Raw genomic sequence first — 14,656 nt, 5'->3', positions numbered from 1 at the left:
ATGGATAACAGCAAAAAGGCTCCATAAAGAGTAATTTAATAGAGGAGACATAAGTCATTTAATATATTACTGTGTTCAAATGACAACAAATGCTGGTACTCTTGGGCTTAAAAGCTTCTCGCAATAGATCATGTTTATTCTTTAAATTTATTTTGCTTTTACAAACCTACACCTCATGTACCTCTAGTTCTGAGTATGTGGATATTACAACCCAAAACAAGAGTTCAGATGGCATGCAAGAGCTTGCTGTAGTAGCTTATACGCTGAATTTCGTTCAATTTTTGTGACACGCTCCACTATGACAGATCTGCCAGGCTCTCCCACCAGTCAACCACAGCGCACCTAGTCACCTGAGTATTAATCACGCACACCTGCACCTCATCTGCACCCTCATCAACTGGCTTTATAAGAACACACCTCACCTCAGTCATTTGTTTGGTCTCGTTCATGATACACGGACTACTTACCTGTATCTCCAGCGATTTCTCCTGAGTCCTATTCTCCTTCGTTTACACTCAAGAGTTACTTTCCTTCTCCACGATCATCTGTCTGAAGACGAGGTGTGTGCATCCAACCTGGTTCCTCTTCTCCGAATCTGTCCTTGCACCTGTAATACAAAGACTTTCCATTACACTCACATCCGTTGGATTCAAAGCCTCAATTGAGAAACTACTCACCTGTTGAACTGCTTGTTGCTCCGTGCTGTTTCAATAAACTCTGTTTACTATTCCTCTTTGAGACAAGTTTGAGCAAGAGACAAGTTTGTTACAGTGTCGGTCCCTTACAACTTCAAGTGGGTCAACACCACTTGAAATCTCTTCATCTCCTGGTTCTGGAGCACTCCACTGCTGATGTGATCCTTGGGCACCCATGGCTTGTGCAGAACGAGCCGGTGATTTCATGGAAGACAGTGCTTCCGAGAACAAGTGACAGGTTGGTTCCCACAGTTCCACGGCTCTTCCTATCAGTTCTACCTCCATCGAAAGCCCCGTAGAGAAACAGTCAGTCGACATAGCAACATGCTATGCCCCCTTCAGTGACGTCTTCTGCCCCAAGAAAGCCTCTCTGCTGCCTCCACAACGGCCATGGGACTGCACCATCGACTTGATTCCGTTTGAGCCAGTGCCCCGCGGGAAGATATATCCTCTCTATATATCTCTTCCCGAGCAGAAGGCAATGAAGGAGTACATAGAAAAGGCACTTCAACAAGGTTACATCCACCCTTCTACGTCCCCTGCTGCTACGTCCCCTGAGTTTTTTCTCCGTGGCCAAGAAGGACGGAGGCTTGCGGCCTTGTATTGACTACCGTTCACTGAACAAGATGACCGTCAAGTTCTTTTATCCACTTCTCCTCGTCCCAGCGGTTTTGCAACATCTCCGCGGAGCCTCTGTATTCACCAAGCTGGAGCTCGCAGCTCATATAACCTCATCCGTGAGGGGGAAGACAGCATTCGTGACACATACAGGCCCACTATGAATATCTTGTCATGCCCTATGGACTGGTTTAACGCCCCCTCCATATTCCAGGACTTCATGCACAAAGTACTCCGGGAGTTTCTCCATTGTACAGTTCTCCTCTACATCGATGACATCCTTGTGTACTCCCGGAGTATGGCTGAACATCGCCAACACGTTGCGGAGGTCCTGCAACTACCATCTGTTCCTCAAAGCTGAAAAATTTTCCTTTCATCAAACCTCAGTGCAGTTCCTTGGATACAACATCAGCAGTCAAGGCATCCAGATGGACGAGGGGAAGGTGGAAGCGGTAAGGAAATGGCCTACCCCTATGACCATAAAGGAATTCCAGCGTTTCTTAGGCTTTGCAAACTTCTATCGACGGTTCATCCAAGATTACAGCTCCATCACCTGTCCCTTGACAAATCTATTGAAGAACAAGCCTAAGTCTCTGTCCTGGTCACCATCTGCCGCTACAGCATTACATCAGCTGAAGACCACCTTTACTAGTGCGCCACTCCTAGTTCATCCGGATCCCGATAGACCGTTTGTCATGGAGGTGTACGCTTTCACTACCAGAGTAGGAGCGGTGCTATCTCAGCAGCAGGGGATCCAGCCAAACTCCATCCATGCGCCTTCTTCTCTAAGAAACTTAGCCCGGCGGAGATTAACTATGATATCAACAACAGGGAAACTCTTGCCATCAAGTTGGCCCTGGAAGAGTGGAGGCATTGGCTAGAGGGTTCTCACCATCCCTTCACTGTTTTTACCGATCACAAGAACTTAGAATACCTGAGAGAAGCCAAAAGACTCAATCCCTGTCAAGCCCGCTGGTACAGTGTTGCCTAAAGGCAACATAGTCTATTTTAGTTTATTTTTAATAAAACTAAACACCAATTTATTGGTCAAACATATCTCAGGGAGAAGAACTCAAATATGAATCAATGAAAGTGCAAAAGAGTGGTCACATGACCCACAGGGGTCCATTTTGTGTCCTGTTTCAGCACATGTGCACAGGTCACATGGCTCCATATTTTCTACAATGAAAAGTGCATTTGTCACTAATACGCGTCCAGTTAATCACCCAGAAAAATATGAGTCACCTTCACTGGTAAGTAAAGAAGTGTTTTCAATAACTTTACATTATATATCATCAAATGTTTTAGAGTAAATAACAAAAAACTGCGTGTTCCATTGTACCATAATGGAATCGCATAAGGCCATACAAGACATACTAGGTTGGATACAAATATAGTATATTTGTAAAGAAAAGAGCTAGAATTATCTAAATATATTTGCATTATTGCATGATTTTGTAATGCATTTATAAGAATAGTAATTCACATACTATAACTGCACATATTATGATCTGCACATTTTCTATAGCACTTACAAAAGGTATAAAACACAACTGTCAGTTGATGAGGGTGAGGATGAGGTGTCATAATGTAATGAGGAAGATGAGGTCATAGTGACAATCCGGCAGGGATAGAGTGAGGGTGAGGACGAAGATATGTACAAGTTATAAATAACTTGATATGATAACTTGATATGATGGTTTGGTGATACTTGTGTTCCACAATGGTACAATGTTGCATGAGAGCAACAGCTGAATTTGAAATTACATTACATTTTATTAAATATGAAATTTGTAATACATTAAAAACTGGATAAATGTGTTTATTCAAGTGTCTGGTAAAAGAAAATTATGTTTTTCATAAATATATTTATTTTTCTACATGAAAATGTCAAATGTTTCAATTTGTCCGTTATGGTACTTTATGATGTCCGTAATTTTTTTTTGTGGTCACAGCTTCCTTCCAAGTGCATTGCTATAGTTGTGATAATTTACTATTACTCAAAAATGTGAGGTAGAAAATGATTTGGTGTGTCCAGACTGTTCCCTTTGTTCCATTTATTAGAACATAAATCGGTTGATTTTTTTGGTAAAATCACAAATGACAGTAAAATTTATTTGATCTTTTATTAATACAAAACATAAAATTGTGTTTTAGGATGCACACTGCACAAATCATATAGTATTCACAGAAACCATCCACAACAACCTAATCTCGAAATACCTGACCACTATCTCTCTCTCTCTCTCTCTCTCTATCATATTTCACCAGATGCTGTAGAATTATCTTTACGGAACATGAAGAGCTCCCTCTAAAGGTCTGAAGACCTACTGCAAGATATCACTACTGTTCTCTTTCAAAGCCCAACCTCTCCCCCTCGCTCACACATACACACACACACACATCCCCTTAAACTCAACTCCCTCTCAACCTACTCTCTCCACACACACTCCCCTTCAAATCGCGATCCATCATTGTCCTCTAAATCAATAATCAATCTGCAGTCTTCTCCTCTCACCCCATCTGTCTCCATTGGCCGGAGCGTTGCTCTCTGCCTGTATAGATCATCATTTGGGTCCCTGTAATTGCTGGTCAGAGGGAGGGAGGCCATTAAAGACAGTATGGCCACTGGCTCTTTCTTTTCCCCTCTCTTTGACCCAGTTCAGGCACTTCTTGGGTTCTCTCACACCACTTTTCCCCAATCTCTCACTCGCCAGAAAACTCTAACAAAGCTATAGAATAGATGAAGATGTAAGCCAAGTTGCTAAAATAAGATCTTTACTTCAATGGGAGGGGATTAACAATACACAATAGCATATTTATTTTAGATATCTTTGTTGTTATTTTTTAAAAGTTTATTATGCTTTGCTATTTTAGAATTAATCAGAAGTTGAAATCTTTATTAATCAATAATCTTCTCCTGAAATCATAATTTGTGTGAAAAGTAAAAATAAAATCTGTGTTGTCTGTTTCTGTGCTTTACTGCCACTATAGTTCATTTCGGCTGGAAACTGCTGTGAATAGTATGTATAGCTATGTTTTTGGAGTTTTGCAAAAGTTGCAAAAGTTTTGCAAGAGTTTTTGTTTTGTTTTTTGGAGCAAAAATGTTGGTATAGACACACGTTTTTCCATTGAAAGAAAAACCCAGAATGATTCGCAGCTCTGATCGACTGATAACCCAGTCAATGAGATAACATCCATCCATCATATTCACAACCAGGCCTTAATGAGTTAAACTGGTAAAAACAGGCATGCTAATTACAACTCACCCATTAAGATATCACAATCCATCCTAATCAAAATGTACTTGTGAGTGAGATGTTTTTTTAGCAATCACTCGTGCTAAATTAAACATGCAGTGGTTATACTTATAGCCACGGTAGCTAAAATTTACTAAATAGTGCAAACAAAATCTGATATTAGGCTCACAATGAGAGTCTGCAGGGTGATTCATTTGACCGATTTAAATATGTTTATATATTTATAGCAAAAATATGGGCTGCTGAAATGTCATGCATCAGATTCGGCGGTGCCCAAAGCAGGATATGAATAGATTTACCATCTTAATCAAGGACAAACTCAAAAGAAAGACACAACCAGGTGACATATTTTGCACTTTTTTCTTCTCCAGGACTAGCTGTACTCCCCTATTTCATTTTGTGCCGTACAGTTGTAACCCTCTGTACTATCCTGGACACCTTACAGTTCATATCTCCTAATTCTAGGCTACGTTTCCCATCTCCTCCTGTGCTCCCAAGCTACTGGGATTTGCTTTTTCTGGCTTAATTAAAGCAGCGGGTGGGCGTACATTTCTGACATCCATCACACATTAGCTACTAAATTGTTGTGGTGTCACAACATGCGCAACACATTGTTTCATAACATCAAATAACAGGTTATAAAATCAAGTCTTTCGATGCTGCTCACATCCAGCTCAGAGTCGATCAGAAGGGTTCGACTATCCGTCAAAGAGCGGCAGCCGAAGAGGCATGTCTATAAACAAAAGTACTGAGTGCTGAGTTGTCTGTACTGCAGGCTATTATGGATTCACAGCATTTCCCCTCAGAGATGTGTGTGTATTTTCTCCGTTTTCCTCTCCACCATCAGGGGAACCAGAATCAGTACGCAACTCGGCGGGTTAGCGGAGCATTCAGCTGCGTCCACTGCTTCTACAGAGTGATATGCTGTTAATTAATTTACACTGAGTCCCAGTACTATACTAACCATTGTTTGTGCCTGCTGCAATTCCCCATTCCAAACACACAGGCGTTCGTTCACGCATGTGCCGTGTGCGGGGCGCGATTATCCAATCAACAACGCGGGTCACTGCGGGCCAAAGAGGAACTGGGGAGCGTTCGAAATCAGTGAGCGTCTTAAATGGGCTTTATAACTAATTTACCATAAGTGGGATTCATGTTTTCCCCACTGGCTTTGGTCAAACAGACACCAGGGTCTCACGAAGCATCCACACACACAGCTGTCCCTTCCAAAACCGTACGGCCGCTAATTTTCCGGCAACGAGGAGGAGCGGCACCGGCCTCCGCGATTCCTCCGACGCTAATTGGCTGCTTGTAAAAGATTGCCCTGGAGGAAAACAAAGGGCTCTTGAAATATTAATGCCCTTAACAACTTTGGAAGAGTGCCCACTCCAAAAGCCCCTGCTGTGCGACTCCTACTTCTTGTTGTTTTTTTGCTTTTTTTTTTTTTTTGCCTTTTTCTTTCGAAACTCAACCCACTCTCTCACAGAACTATGCCGAAGAAGCCCTGAGTCACAATACATTTGTGATGGGCTGCTTACAGCACTGGCAGATCAACATATGCCTTGTCAGGACACAAACTGCCCTCTTCAGTAAGTCTGCTATCTGCTATCTAATGGTCAGGAGTGTAACTGACAATGGCTATATGTGAGACTGTCTGTTCAGGAGAACCTGTTAGCAGCTTATCTTCGTCCAACAAGCTGACATGGCTAACTCGGTTTCAAACTTTAATGTCTGTGTAGGGATGTCAAAATACCAGTACTTCAGCACCAAGTCAATACTAAAATAAATAAAAGATGTACAATGCTAGACTTTTCTTTGCATAGTATGCAGTATTGCATGTCAACTCAATAACTGTGCTGACTGACTGATTCATATTGTTCAAACAACAATATAGACAAGAGAAGGAAAACAGAAAAACACTCATTGTTCTTAATATTTTTCTTTATTTGAATTATTAAAATAATTAATAAAGGATTGATAATGGAAAAAGTTATTTACTTCATTTAGACAAAATGAAGACTATACATTTTTACATTTTATTTTCTAATATTTATAATATAACACCATATATAACACCAGATATTATTTTTTACTAGTGGGTGCAGGACAGTATAGTTCATTTATGTAAGTGAGGATAGCAAAATAAAGTAAACTGTGACATAATGTACCCAAAAATTCTTCATACAGTGGACTACCAGTAAAATAGTTAAAAATTTGGGACCAAATTTCTTCAGACACTTTGACCTGACCATGTTTTGCTGAAGTGTTTTTTCTTAAATTGCTAATGCAAGCTTTTACACCACAGACTGAACAAAATTAAGCTTTGCTTGGTAATTGGTTGACCTAAATTGGTATTATCTAATAGTGTACTTAAATTTAACAGCTGACATCTGATTGGTTGATTGTAATCCATTACATACCTTTCTATTAAAGTTATCTGACATTATCAAGATGAATTTGTTCTGGCACAGTTTAATTCTGAGTTCTCGTCATATTTTATAACCATTTTCTAAACTATAGCGAATAAACTGTGATAATGTGAGCAAATGTTGAAGGTGTCTGAATACATTTTGGTTTGACTGCAAAATGCATTATTAATTCAACCTTTTAAGTAAAACAAAATGTGTTCAATGAAACTGGTATTTAGAACCATGAAATTTCACCAGTATTAGCATTTGCTTCAATGGTTTATTATGGGGGGGGGGCACTCAGTTTCAGTCATGTCAATCTCATGTCAATCTCGAGTACCTATAGAGTAGTGTTGCATCCTTCATATCTCCGAAAAGTCTTTAGTTTTATTATATTTATAAAAGAAAGATACGCTGTACCGAGTCTTTTTGGAAAAAAATTAGCGGCTGGGGGCGTATCGTGTGGGCGGAGCTAAAGAATGACGAGCGCACGCAGCTATTGCGTTGAGAACGTAGAGATCCTTAAACGTGGAGAAAAAAACGTTATCCAAAATAAACCATTGAGATCAATCAGATTTAGCCATACATATATGATCTAGAATCAGATCTAGAGGCTGAAATTGAACAGGAGAAGCAGCAACGATGACTACAGCAGGACGTCTCAATAGTATGTACTGTAACTTATTTATGCTTAGCGGCTTGTCATGCTCGCGAGTTTTACAACATTTCTGTGTGTTTACTCGTGGTTTATGAGGACATAATTTGGTTTATGGACTATTGTATGCGATTTAATGTTAGCAGTAGCAAGCGGAACGGCTTTGCACGTCAGACTAGTGCGTGTTTACATAGAAAAACAATGGAATAGTAGCGCATTTGAATGAACGATAGCTAACAACACAAAGACATTTGAAGCAGTTTTACTCACCGCCTGCTTCCAACATACGACCGCGAACCTTCATCACTGGAACCGCTCCATCTTTCAGCATTAGACGAGCTACAAATCCGGAGTTGAACTGTACCTCGTTTATAAACCATCGTCGCCGAAATTCAGGGAACAAACAAAAACACTTGCACAACTCCATTGCTGCTCCGGAAAAACAAACTCCATCCACTGTCCCATTAACACTGGGTTCTTTGGAAAGCTGTGCAGGGTTGTCTTGCCCTGACAACCAAAAACACACATCTTTGGTGACATTGTTGATTTCGTGAAGTCCTGTGACTGCAGCGCAGCCGGCTTCCCTTAAGCGCTTGTTCTCTCACTCTAGTCGCGTGCGCGCCGTTCCGGGAGAAGAGCCCGTAAGGCCCGTACAAGGACATTCCGCCCTATCTGACGTCAAAAAACTTTCCGAAACTTATGAGAACACGTATTTTTGGCACACAAATACTCCATCAAACATCCAACTTTTTTAGGATGGGAATCCAAGTCTTTAACAGTGTAAAAATCTCAGCATGCATGAAACAGCATTTCACCCTCCCTTTAACAGCATACTGCTTAAATGCAAGAGAAAATGTATGGTTTTCCTGGTCAGCTAAACACTATAGTCACTCAATCCCTTCAATGGATGCCAATAAATTCAAATTAAGAATTCAGACACGTAACCAAATTGTGAGAGCTTCATTTTTTTTTTTTTTTTTTACATGGCTTCTTGCTGTTCCTCATCAGTACTTTCTGCTGAAACGTACTGTTTGCAATATGCAATTAATGAGTTGTTCAATGCTTTGAACGAATCCATTTTAAATGTAATTGTCTCTGTTCCCTAGAGGCGTAAGGACAGACCCAGAGATGGAGCTGTCAGAGAAACAGGACTGTCTTTAATCTTCATTTGATGACTCTCATACTTGTACGCTGTGCTATAATTCAACATGAGAGAGAATGAAAGTGTGTATGAGGTAGTAAGTGACAGGGGAAAAACGTGGGTAAGTGTATGCTTGTATGTGAGAGATATCGAGAAGGTACAACACAGTAGACTCAACTTTCAGGCAGACCTACTTCTGCCAATCAGATGCCGATTGTCTCTCATCTTAGGTACATAGACGAAGCGTTTGCTTTGAAAGCATCCAGCGCTACAATGGACTGCGACAGAGGGGAGTGTTGTGGAGGGTGATAGAGTTGGCACAGTCACACTTAATAGCGAGCACTTTGTGCCTCATCTTTTATGTTTAAAAACATCAAAGCTGCTCAAAATGATGCATATCAAACTGATCCAACAATCACACACTGTGAGTGAGAACAGACATATGTGTCTGCTAAATCTGAGTACATTTGAGGGAATACATAGTGAAGTAACAGGGAGGCAAACCAAGGCTGTCTACTTATCAGTAACTATAAAGTTGATAAAATGCACATGCGTATAGTGCAACAGAGAGACCAGCATGCTCTACACAAGTGGTTTAGTGGGCCACCTTAGTAAACTTCCAAGGGGGCCTGCAAGATGGTTTCAAATGATTTTGAGTCTTAGCTAAAATCAAGGTCAAGATATTTCTTATTTGAATTCACACTTTCATTTTCATTTTAGAATAAAGTTCCCACTATAGCTGCACGATATTTGAAAAAAACGTACATTGCGATATTTAGTTTTTCTGCAACATACACTCACCTAAAGGATTATTAAGAACACCATACTAATACTGTGTTTGACCCCCTTTCGCCTTCAGAACTGCCTTAATTCTACGTGGCATTGATTCAACAAGGTGCTGAAAGCATTCTTTAGAAATGTTGGCCCATATTGATAAGATAGCATCTTGCAGTTGATGGAGATTTGTGGGATGCACATCCAGGGCATAAAGCTCCTAAGGGGCCTAAAGTGTGCCAAGAAAACATCCCCCACACCATTACACCACCACCAGCAGCCTGCACAGTGGTAACAAGGCATGATGGATCCATGTTCTCATTCTGTTTACGCCAAATTCTGACTCTACCATCTGAATGTCTCAACAGAAATCGAGACTCATCAGACCAGGCAACATTTTTCCAGTCTTCAACTGTCCAATTTTGGTGAGCTTGTGCAAATTGTAGCCTCTTTTTCCTATTTGTTATGGAGATGAGTGGTACCCGGTGGGGTCTTCTGCTGTTGTAGCCCATCCGCCTCAAGGTTGTGCGTGTTGAGGCTTCACAAATGCTTTGCTGCATACCTCGGTTGTAACGAGTGGTTATTTCAGTCAAAGTTGCTCTTCTATCAGCTTGAATCAGTCGGCCCATTCTCCTCTGACCTCTAGCATCAACAAGGCATTTTCGCCCACAGGACTGCCGCATACTGGATGTTTTTCCCTTTCCACACCATTCTTTGTAAACCCTAGAAATGGTTGTGCATCAAAATCCCAGTAACTGAGTAGATTGTGAAATACTCAGACCGGCCCGTCTGGCACCAACAACCATGCCACGCTCAAAATTGCTTAAATCACCTTTCTTTCCCATTCTGACCATAGACCGTAAAAAAATATGGACGACGCGACTTCATTGACTTCCGCTGACCAAAGTTGAAGCTTTCATAGGCCCGCTCACGGCGCTGACATCTTGGGACCGAGTCTGCGCAGTAGGGCTGTCAACGAATATTCTAAATTCGAATATATATTAAAAAATATATTGAAAATTAATATTCGAATAAATAAAAAAATGTGGGGGAAAAAACGCCCGTGGTAGTAGAGGCGTGGCTGTCTGCTTTGCGAGTGGGCGCTAGCGCGCCTGAAGCCTTGTGTACTTTGGCCCGTCTCCAGAGCGCGAGCCTCCGCTGACTGCGCGCGCTCCTCCCCAAACGGACGAGGCGTTTATATTTGACGCGCTCGCCGTTGTGCTTTTCTTTGAAACGACAGATGGCGACTCGGAGTAATTGTTCTATAAACTATCAGGAAAAGCGTCGAGAAGAAGTGGGCTAATGTACACAGGTGACGATATTTATTTTAGTACACTTCACCGAAAACCACACTACAAAAGAATCATGTAAAACAGATCAAAATAAACCTTGATATTACTTGTGACATGAGAACAAAATGTATGTAGAAATGTAACGTTAACTTATACAACTCAATTTATGATATCTAAATGTTTCCTAATTTCACTAAACACTTTAGGGAGTTTTCACTTAGTTTCGTGAACTTTTCCTTATTAAACGGGCTTTTTTATGCTTTTGTAGGCTAGTTTTGTAAATATAAGCAACTAATTTGTATGTGCAAACTGGACCACCCTTACTTTGCATCGCCCGCCACAAGCTCTCTGTCTGCAACACGACAAGAGGCCATAACGCAGAAATTAATTTAGTTCATTTGTAAGGACATGAGAGCGATCAGTGTCGTGGATGGGGCGGCTTCAGGGAGTTCTGTCAAGCAATGGAACCGAGGTACTGACTGAAGAGATATTGCATGAATAAAGGATAAATGCACTGCTTCCACTGGTTTGATTATTTTCCGTTTCATGTCAAGGAAAAGTTCCATGTTTACCACAGCACAGCTCGCTCGGAGCGTTCAATAATATGCTGTAAAACTTATATTAATATTTGTTTCAATCACTGAATGAAGCCTGCTATATTTGGGACAAGAGTCGCGACCTTAAATTGCTTGCACAAAACTCTTGATCAGCCTCAAAATGTGTGTGTTCATTTAACCCGTTATGCGCAGAGAGGGTGAGGGCGAGAGAGCGTGAGGTCTGCGGTCTTTAGCCATTAGTGATTTACTTGTTTGTGTGTAGGTAATACATTGTCAAATATGTTTAAACTTAAATAGACTACCTATATAAGTAGTTATGTGTCTTTGTATTCATTTGTCCTGTTATTGACGTAATGCGCGTCATTGATAAAATGCGCAACCAGATGTTCGAATAGTTCGAATATTCGTGCTTTTTTTAGAGGGAATATTCGAACGTCATTTTTGAGCAATTTTGACAGCCCTACTGCGCAGTAGCGATCTCGGGACCGGAGTTGCGCAGTAGAGAACAGGAAGTAGAGGCGTGATTATCAAAAGCCCGCCCACACTCTCGCAGATGCGAACTAAGAATTATGTTGGTGTGAAATAAACAGTTATGGAAGTGTAGAAATTAAAGCTAAAGCTCCAATCTCCTCCCAAAAATCCAGAAAAAAGTCCGTTAGTGCCTCAGTGACAAGTTCACTCAGAGAAGCCGTCAATCTCAGCTGTCATCAATCATGACGTCACACCCCCCGTTTTTATAGCATCAAATAACTCCCTAAAACTAAACTTATTTAAAAAACGAACACTTGAAATGAAATTATTGTAATAAAAACTGCCTAAAATGACAGAAACCATCTTTAGGAAACAATTATTTGAAGTGTAATTAAATTGTTTAGTGTGTCTCGCGCCCATTCAAATACATGGAGAGGCGGGGTTTAGGAGCTATACTGGGACCGGCCACCGGGGGGCGATCGAGGCGCGAAAGCTTAAATTTCTGACTGGAGCACTACAGGCTTGATTCTGACATTCAGTTTGGAGTTCAGGAGATTGTCTTGACCAGGACCACACCCCTAAATGCATTGAAGCAACTGCCATGTGATTGGTTGATTAGATAATTGCATTAATGAGAAATTGAACAGGTGTTCCTAATAATCCTTTAGGTGAGTGTATATTGCAATATAAAAACAAATTCAAATTTAATTTGACTTGAATAGCTCTATTTGAAAAGAATTAATCATTCTAGAATTATTGGGGTGATTTTGTAGGGTAGTTTCAAGGTAACTCTCCTGACTGCTTTGTTGAACAAACAGCGGATTCGGTGTTGTGATTGGTCAGATCGCCTGTCAATCAAACCAAAAGATAAACTTTCACTCTATGATGGTTAAACTTTGCAATTAATCCGGGAATCGCATGCGTTCTGAACCGGGAAGCAGCTGGCCCATACGAATCACAGATCAACTACGATCCCTATACTTGACATCGCACATCCTGCAATGTGACTATCGCTGATGCGCACATCGCGATATCGATGCTAAAACACTATATAGTACAGCCCTAGTTCCCACAGATTGGGAAAACCTGAGTACATGATGGAATTTCAAAAGTGTTATTTCTAGATCTGGAAGCCATGTAAATTATAATAATCTTAAAAATTGATGGGAATTTCTATAAAGAATATCTTTCCTAAAATATTTAATCAGTAGACATTACTCTTTCTGAGGAAAAGAACATTTAAAATCCTTATCCAGTAATCACTGGAAAAGTCACACATTCTTTGGTCAAAAAACAGTTGTGAACATTGTGTTCTTGAAACTTCTGGAATGTCAAAATGTAGGCCTAATCATTTTAATTTTGATTATAATTATTTTAGTTAAAACATTATTACACCAGTACCAGAGGAAAAACTCTATATTAACCTACTGCTATCAGTTTCACTGGTACAGCCCTTTAGTGATGAAGATCTCTCTGACAGGCAACAATTCATTAGCATTAATAACACAAATCTCACTCTGTCAATGTTTCCCATGGTGTACCTCAAGGATCTGTTCTTGGTCCACTTCCATTTCTAATCTATATGCTTCATCTTGGTCAGATCAATCAGCGTCATGGCCTTAATTTCCATAGTTATGCTGATGATATGCAAATCTATCTTACCGTTCAGCCCAATTCTGTTTTTCCTCCCTCTTCCATCACTTCCTGCCTACAAGTTCTCCAAGTATTGATGGCTCAAAACTTATTACAGAATACTGACAAAACAGAAATACTGTTAGTAGAACCTAAATCCCTTGTCTCTTCCCAACATGACATCTCTATTCATATTGACAGAGTTATAGTTAATCCTTCATCCATTATACAGAATCTTCGGGTACTATTTGATTCTATATGATTTGAACCCCATATCATTTTCCACCTTTGCAACACTGTCCGTTTACGACCTTCACTAAATTTCAAAGATGCTGAAATTGTTATCCATGCTTTTCTAACCTTGCATCTGGACTATTTTAAGTCTTTGTTCTGTGGCCTAGCCACTAAAGCCCTTAATTGCTTACAACTAGTACAAAACTCAGCTGCTCGTGCCCCTATATTTAAGGGGCGGCAGTGGCTCAGTGGTTCATGTAGGTTGTCTACAAACCGGAAGGTTGGTGGTTCGATCCCCGGTTCCACATGACCAAGTGCCGAGGTGTCCATGAGCAAGACACCTAACCCCAGCTGCTCCCGACGAGCTGGATGGCGCCTTGCATGGCTGACACCGCCGTCGGTATGTGAATGAGTGTGTGAATGGGTGAATGTGAGGCAAAAATGTAAAGTGCTTTGGATGGCCGTAGGTCTGTTAAAAAGCGCTATATAAATGCAGTCCATTTACCATTTTAACAAAAAGCATCACTCCCAACCTTCAGCAACTGCACTGGCTTCCTATTGTCTATCGCATTCAGTATCTGCTTCCACTGGTGAAAAAAAAATGGCTTTACTTCACTGAAAACCTGACAAGCTCTTCTAAAGCCAACCACTAGAGACCTTCAGGGAATTCTTACCACCACGCATACTGACCAAATCACCAGCTGGAGCAGCTCCTGGGACTAAATCAACATGCCAAAGTGATAGTATTACTCCCTAAGGTGATGATCTTTTTGTGGTCAGTTTTTTGTAAGACAAACACAGACACTGTGTTTATGTTAATGAAATATTCAAGAGAAATAGCAAATGGTGCTTTTTCCTCCAAAATCTTCCTGAGGCAGAAAGATGCAGTGAGTAGACTGCGAATCGTTCAGGTAAAACT

The sequence above is a fragment of the Gobio gobio genome, assembly GCF_949357685.1.
Source record: "Gobio gobio genome assembly, chromosome: 10".
NCBI lineage: Eukaryota > Metazoa > Chordata > Actinopteri > Cypriniformes > Gobionidae > Gobio > Gobio gobio.
The sequence above is the reverse complement of the archived record's forward strand: the minus strand, read 5'-3'. Positions refer to the sequence as shown.